The following is a 7640-nucleotide window of genomic DNA, read 5'->3' on the forward strand; positions in this document are numbered from 1 at the left end:
CCATCCGCTGCAGCCAGAGGCCTCTGGGGCTCGCAGCTGTCTGTCTGGAAAGGGGAGCGTTCTTTTCCTGCGGGGTCCCGCGTGGTTCCTGTGCAGAGGTGCCGTTCCCTTCCTCGCCCTACACTCTGGCCAGCAGAGGTGGAAGCCAGGGTGGCGAGGCGGGCGGCTTTGGTGCAGCCCCAGGAGCTCCCCCTGGGACTTTCCTGGGAAGGAAACCGGTAGCCCCTGTGCAGACCCAGGGAGGCTGGGCTGTTTTGCTTGGGGCTGTTTGATGTTAACCATGACCGGCTATTAAAATATTGTAATAATAGGTCACGAGTCAATGAGGCCTTCCCGAAGAACTGAAATGGGTTTAGATTTAGACAATTGGATGCTTTCTACTTAAATGATGATGAGAGTCAACATTTTTTTTTTTGAAAAGCTGCAGATATGCTTGATGCTGTGCAGTTGACAAGTATCATCTCATTTCCTTCCACAACGGTCCCATTTTAAAAACTGGGAGATGGACGCTTAAAGAAATCAAGTAACTTTCCTAAGGCCACATAGGTAGGAAGTGTGGGCTAGCTTCTTGCCCCTACACATTGTCACTCAAGACTGTGAACATGTGACCCTTTGGAGGCTTATGAGTTTAGAGGAGGCCTGAAACCATCCCGTGTTCAAAACCAGGGACATATTATAAGCCCATTTAATTCTAACTCCTGCAGACCTCACAGTAGCGAGCAAGATAGTAATTCAGCGAATTGTATTTGTAGAATAGCCTTTTATTGCCCTGTATTGCTCCTGAATTCCTTTACAAGTTCCTTTATTCTGGTTAGCTTTTAAGTACTTGGCTGTTCAGCCACAATTCAAGTAGTTACAGTCACTGGACTGTGCTTAGTGACCAGTGCCCCCCTCTCATTACAGAGACTGAGAGATTCCTGGCATGTCGCAATTTTTGAGAAACTTTTAAAAAAAATAAAGGTAAAGTTTCCATTTGGCAACGTTTCTATTTCAGGTTCCCAGCCCTGAATCTCTTTTGTAGACACTTTTGACTGCGGAAGATTTACTCCTCAAGTTGGATATTGAATTTAAATAGAACTCTAGTATAAAACCTTAAAAAAGCATTCAATATCCTAAATATATAAGACTGTGTGGTGCATTTACAAAAATGCTTCATATTAACTACTCGAAACAAGAATTTGAACTAAAGTGAAGTCAGCTATTCCTGGAATAGCTTTTAGCATGATTTTAATTGGTCACTTGGAAAAATGAGTTCTAAATTCTACTGACTCATGGTCTTCTTTCAGCCTGCTTTTACTAGTACCTTATTACAGGAAAATTGCTAAGCATGTCACACAATCCAGGAATTTTAGAGCTGTAAGAGAACACTACGTAAACCTTTGGGTTTCCAAGTAAGTACAGTGGGGCTGAGAGAGGTTACCCAGCTCTCTAATGCAGGGAAGTGATGAGGCCATTACACCACATCATTTAAAAAAATATTTCTATTTATTTCACAAAGGAAGGGAGAGGGAGAGAGAGAGAGAGAAACATCAATGATGAGAGAGAATCATTGATCAGCTGCCTCCTGCATACCCACCACGAGGGTTGGAGCCTGCAACCCAGGCATGTGCCCTGACCAGAATCGAATCTCCTGGTTCATAGGTTGACATTCAACCACTGAGCCACACCGGCTGGGCACCACATCATTTTTAACCATTGCATCAGTGACGATAAATAGAAAGCTTTAGAAATGATACTTTCTGTGAGGCCGATGTGACAATGACAATAATAGTTGGGAGTGAGCGCTTCAGGTAGGTGAGAGGATATGAGAATGTATACACTTGGGCCAGGGGTCCTCAGACTTTTTAAACAGGGGGCCAGTTCACTGTCCCTCAGACCGTTGGAGGGCTGAACTATAGTTTTAAAAAAACTATGATCAAATTCCTATGCACACGCCAAACCGGTTTGGCTCAGTGGATAGAGCGTCGGCCTGCGGACTGAAGGGTCCCGGGTTCGATTCCGGTCAAGGGCATGTACCTTGGTTGCGGGCACATCCCCAGTGGGGGGTGTGCTGGAGGCGGCTGATCGATGTTTCTCTCTCATCGATGTTTCTAGCTCTCTATCTCTCTCCCTTCCTCTCTGTAGAGAAATCAATAAAATATATTTAAAAAAAAATTCCTATGCACACTGCACATATCTTATTTTGAAGTAAAAAAACAAAACGGGAACAAATACAATATTTGTATTTGCATGTGGCCCACTGGCCGTAGTTTGAGGACCCCTGACCTGGGCGATAGAAAACTTCCTGAAGAGTCATTTCAGACAATGCTTTTGTGTTGGTGTAGTTTTCCTTGTGTAATCGGTTGAATATAAATTGAATCTGGGGCTATTATTTGTGTATGCACAAAGGAGTTATTTAATGGAACCCCAAGCTTTTCTGATAAAGAGATTCATTCGTTCATTCATTTGTTGACTCATTCATCACCACTTACTGGGTACATGTTCTAGGGATACAGTGGACTGAGGATACAGTGGTGAGCAAAACAAAATTCCTGCCTTATGCCACATACTTCCACATGCAGATATTCTTTTTTCACATTCTGTAAATGTACAGCTTGATGAACTTGCACAAACTGAGCACACCCGACTAGTGCTCAAAACAAGGAACAGAGAACATCATGAACATCAGAGAAAAGCCCTCTTGTGGCTCCTACCAGTCATTACTCACCTTAAGGGTAGCCCCTGAGAAACCCATGCTTTTTCCCCCTTATGTTCTCACATGAAATCAGAGTCTTTGTCCTAGTTAGCTTAGGCTGCCTTAACAAAATACATACCTGGTGGCTTAAAGAACAGACATTTATTTTCTTACACTTCTGGTGGCTCTAGGTCAGAGATCCGGATGCCAGCATGGTTGGGTTCTCTCGAGAGCTCTCTTCCCAGTTTGCAGACTGCTGTCTTCTCCCTGTGTGCCCATATATCCTTTCCTTGGTGTATGCCTGTGTGTGTGTGTGTGTGTGTGTGTGTGAGAGAGAGAGAGAGACAGAGAGACAGAGAGAGAGAGAGAGAGACTGCTTCCCTTCCTCTACTTATAAGGCCACTTATCCTATTGGATTAGGACACACCCTTATTACCTTATATAACCTTAATTACTTTGAAAAGCCCTGTCTCCAGACACAGTTGTATTGGGGATTAGGATGTCAACATATGAAGTGGGGGTGGGGGGAAGGGGGAGCACAGTTCAGTCCATATGAGTCCTGATTTGCTGCCTCTGTCAGCAGCCTCTGGAATCCCATTCCCATTTACAAAGAACATTTTCCACTTGAGAAGCATGGCAACTAATAATGAATTTAACAAGAATATAGAGTTCCTAAAGTATTCTTTTTCTCTAGAACAGTGGTTCTCAACCTTCCTAATGCCATGACCCTTTAATACAGGTCCTCATGTTGTGGTGACCCCCAACCATAAAATTATTTTCGATGCTACTTCATAACTGTAATTTTGCTACTGTTATGACTCGTAATGTAAATATCTGATATGCAGGATGTATTTAGGCGACCCCTGTGAAAGGGTCGTTTGACCCCCAAAGGGGTCTCGACCCACAGGTTGAGAACCGCTGCTCTAGAAAGTTTTGTGTGCTTGCATACAAAGACTGCTTTAGTCTTCAACTGCTGAGATGATTAGCAAAGAGGAAAATGAATTGAAATTATTGAACATTACTAAATACTTATAGATGTATTTCCCTTTTATGCTTCATGTTTTCCCACCTGAAGGAGCCTTGGCTCTCCTGCCAGGTGAAGACAGGGGAGGTGGTAGGGACCTCTTAGCATCTAAGGATGTCGGGGGCAAGAATCCAGTAGCTTATTTTATTTAACCTTTTGTCCACCCAGGCAAACGAAAGGCCCCTTTAGATTTAGAGTCTTTTATTGCCATCAGAGGCTCAGACTAGGAAAATGTTCCCAAGTGAACTGATGGATGTTTATTTTTCCTCTCGAAATGTGAATGAGAGGGCTACAGGAAGAAAATATGGAATGGCTCTGCCTCCAGCAGTAACCCTTTCAATAGCAGGCTGTCTTTAAATGGGGGAGCAAATGCATTATATGTATAGAAAATGGGATGTTTTTGCTAAGTTATTTCTTTATTTTGGTGAAATATATGTAACAGAATTTACTGTTTTAACTTTTTGTTTTTAAATCCTTACCCGGGGATATTTTTCCATCGATTTTTAGAGAGAGTGGAAGGGAGAGTGAGAGACAGAGAGAAACATCAATGTGAGAGAGGCACATTGATTGGTTGCCTCCCCCAGGCACCCCAACTAAGGCTCAGGGCTGGCTCAGGGCTGGGGATCGAGTCTGCAACCAAGGTACATGCCCTTGACTGGAACCAAACCCAGAACCCTTCAGTCTTTGGCCGAAGTTCTATCCTCTGAGCCAAACCAGCTAGAGTTGTTTTAACTATTTTTAACTGTATAGTTTAGTGGCATTAAATACTTCACATTGTTAAGTAACCATCATTGCTGTCCATCTTTCCAGAACTTTTCTCACCTTCCCAAACTGGAACTCTGTGTCCATTAAACATTAACCCTCTGTTACCCTTCTCCTGCAACCCTGGAAAGAATCATTCTACCTTCTGTCTCTATGAGTTTGACAATTTGACTACCCTAAGTACCTTATGTGAATGAAATCCTACAGTATTTGTCCTTTTGTAACTGGCTTATTTCATTTCACTTTATAAAATAAGTATAATGTCTTCAAGGCTCATCTATATGTCTGAATTTCCTTCCTTTTTAAAACTGAATAATATTCCATTATATATACCAGTACATACCACTTAAAAAATAAAGTATTAACCTGCCAGTGGGCAATTGGGCTATTTCCAGTTTTTGGCACTTGTGAACAATGTTGCCATGAACATGTGTGTACAAATATTTTTTTGAGTCACTGCTTTCAGCTTTTTGGGGCAAGTAGCCAGAAGTGGGATTGCTGGATCATATGGTAATTCTATTTTAATTTTTTGAGGAGCCACCATAATGTTTTCCATAGCAGCTGCAAAATGTTACATTTCCACCAAGAGTGCACAAGGGTTCCAATTTCTCCACATCATCACCAACACTAATTTTCTGTTTTCTTAATAATTAATAGCCATCCTATTGGGTGTCAAGAGCTATAGCTGTTACTTTTAAAAATATTTATATTTTTTATTGATTTCAGAGAGGATGGGAGAGGGAGATAGAAACAGCAATGATGAGAGAGAATCATTGATCAGCTGCCTCCTGCACACCCCACACTGGGGACCGAGCCCACAACCTGGGCATGTATTCTTGGCCAGAATTAAACCTGGGACCCTTCAGTCCATAGTGAAAAAGTTATTCATAATGTTTTCCAACTTATCAGTTTAACTTTTTAAAAATTATTAATTTCAGTGAGAGGAAGGGGGAGAGAGAGAGAGGCATAGAAACATCAATGATGAGAAAGAATCATTGATTGGCTGTTGGGAATGGAGCCCACAACCCAGGCCTGTGCCCTAATCGGGAATTGGGAATTGAACCGTGACCTCCTGGTTCATAGGTCGATGTTCAACCACTGAGCAACATTGGTTGGGCTCAATTTAACTTTTATTAATAAGGAGATGGGTGGTTTTTAAGAAGTATTCATTAATTCTGTACTTCGCACAAAGCATGAAATATAGGCTATATAGCATGCATATCATTGGCCAGGATAAGCCAGCATTGGGGACATACATTAATGTTATTATTTTTAAAGGTTGAATTAGAGCATATATGTCTGTAGTGCACTTGTGCTAAGTGATTTTGCTGTGAGGATAGGTTACATATTAGTATGCTTTTATTTTACTGAAGAAATGACACTATTATTTTAAACCATATCAAGAGCAAATTTGCCTCATATCTAGAAATATGTAGGGATGTGCTGGAGCTGTAAATTTCAGGTCTGTGTTGGGCATTTTCCCCCACCATTGAGTCTTCAAAGATGACAGCACAAACCCTCACCACCCAATTATAATTGCTTAGCTGAGCTAATAAAAAAGATGTGGTGTCAATTTAATTGACCTGTTTTACTAGCCTACAAGATTGGAATTTCAAATTAGAAAAAGGTAATTTTTAAAAGTCTGATGGAGGATTTCCCTTAACTGTAAAAAAACAAAACAAAACAACAACCAAAAACTAGTGAATGAATACCAATGATAAAGGGAACAAACCTACAAACATTTTTGCTCATCTGCTGCACATACTGTCCAACTGGCTTATTCAGCTTAAAAACAGGAATGACAAGTAAATCTTAATCTTGTCTTTTGTGCTCTCTGATTTTCTTCCTTACTGCCCTGTACTAAATGGAGCATTGCTGAATTTGCATGAGGATACAAATGACAGTTACTGTCAGATGAAAGTGATCCTTTAAAAATTCTTCTTGTTAAATGACAGAAAGGGTTGGAAAAAGTATTTTGAATACACACACACACACACACATATATATGCATATTTAAATGTTATAATGTGCATGGCATATTGGTTCAAAACGCACTGTAACCAGAAAAATATATTCCCACGGCCATCTGAGGGAATCCTGTAGGAGGCCTTCTATTGTGTGATATGCAGTGAATTTGATTTATCTTTCTCAAGTGGGCTGAGAGCATTCGGAAAATTCAGTATATGTATTCAGTGTGTAGTACTCTTTTCTCCAAATTTCAACTTTAAAGCGACTTTCATGCCACTTTTAGATGCCCTTGGCATTTGAACAGTCTGATTTACAGCATACATTTTGGGTGAACATTACAAACTCATGGAAAACCCCATGAACATATTCTCTCTCAAGGGAACGGGAAAGTACTAATGTTCCATTAATTATTCCTTAAGGTGAAAGCGGGCTGTGGAAAGGGTTCCATCCTGGAGTGTTTTGGGGCTTTGCGGAAGGACGGCTTGCGAGCGGGAGTGCGGCTGCCTTCCAAGGCCCTGTGTGCTTTTCAGTCCCTCACCTCAATAGAGAGCTGAAAGGACAAAACCGAACAAAGGAGGCCTGTTTTGCCTGCCCCACTTGCTGGGCTGTTGTCTTGGCCCCTTTTCAGTGACGGACGGAGGGGGAGCTGGGTCAAAGTTGAAGAACACTGAAAAGGAATTCAAGCTTCATGTCAAAATTTGAATTATAGCTTCAGTTTGAGCGCCGAGTAGATTAGCGTGAATTGAAATTTGTGAATCTGTGGAAGCGTAAGTGACAGATGGCGTTGGAACAACGTACAGGGAGCTGGATGGTGTTCCCCAAATGTTGAGTGCCCCAGTGCGGTGCTCGGTAAACACCGAGTTAACTGACAGAAGTTTGAAAACTGTAGGAAGTGCAGTTTGATGCTGTACGCTGCATGAAGACATTGGACTGTGTGAATTAAAGGGAGGCCCCTGCGTCTGGCATACACTCAGATGCACTTGTTCCCCCTAATTGCATTGCAAATCTTCTTCTGACTGTTCAGCTATCCCGCCTCTAGTATCTGCTTGAATAAATACAGAAATGTCCAATCAGCTTCCCTTGTAAAATCTCATTGCAGTGTTTTGATATTGATCACAGATTGTTTTGAGATGTAACAAGAGAAATCTGTCATAAACATTGACTAGCCAATGTGTTCTCCTGTGTGTGTATATTTAAGAAGGGTGATTTTAG

The sequence above is a fragment of the Myotis davidii genome, unplaced genomic scaffold (genome assembly GCF_000327345.1).
Source record: "Myotis davidii unplaced genomic scaffold, ASM32734v1 scaffold125, whole genome shotgun sequence".
In the NCBI taxonomy this organism is placed as follows: Eukaryota; Metazoa; Chordata; class Mammalia; order Chiroptera; family Vespertilionidae; genus Myotis; species Myotis davidii.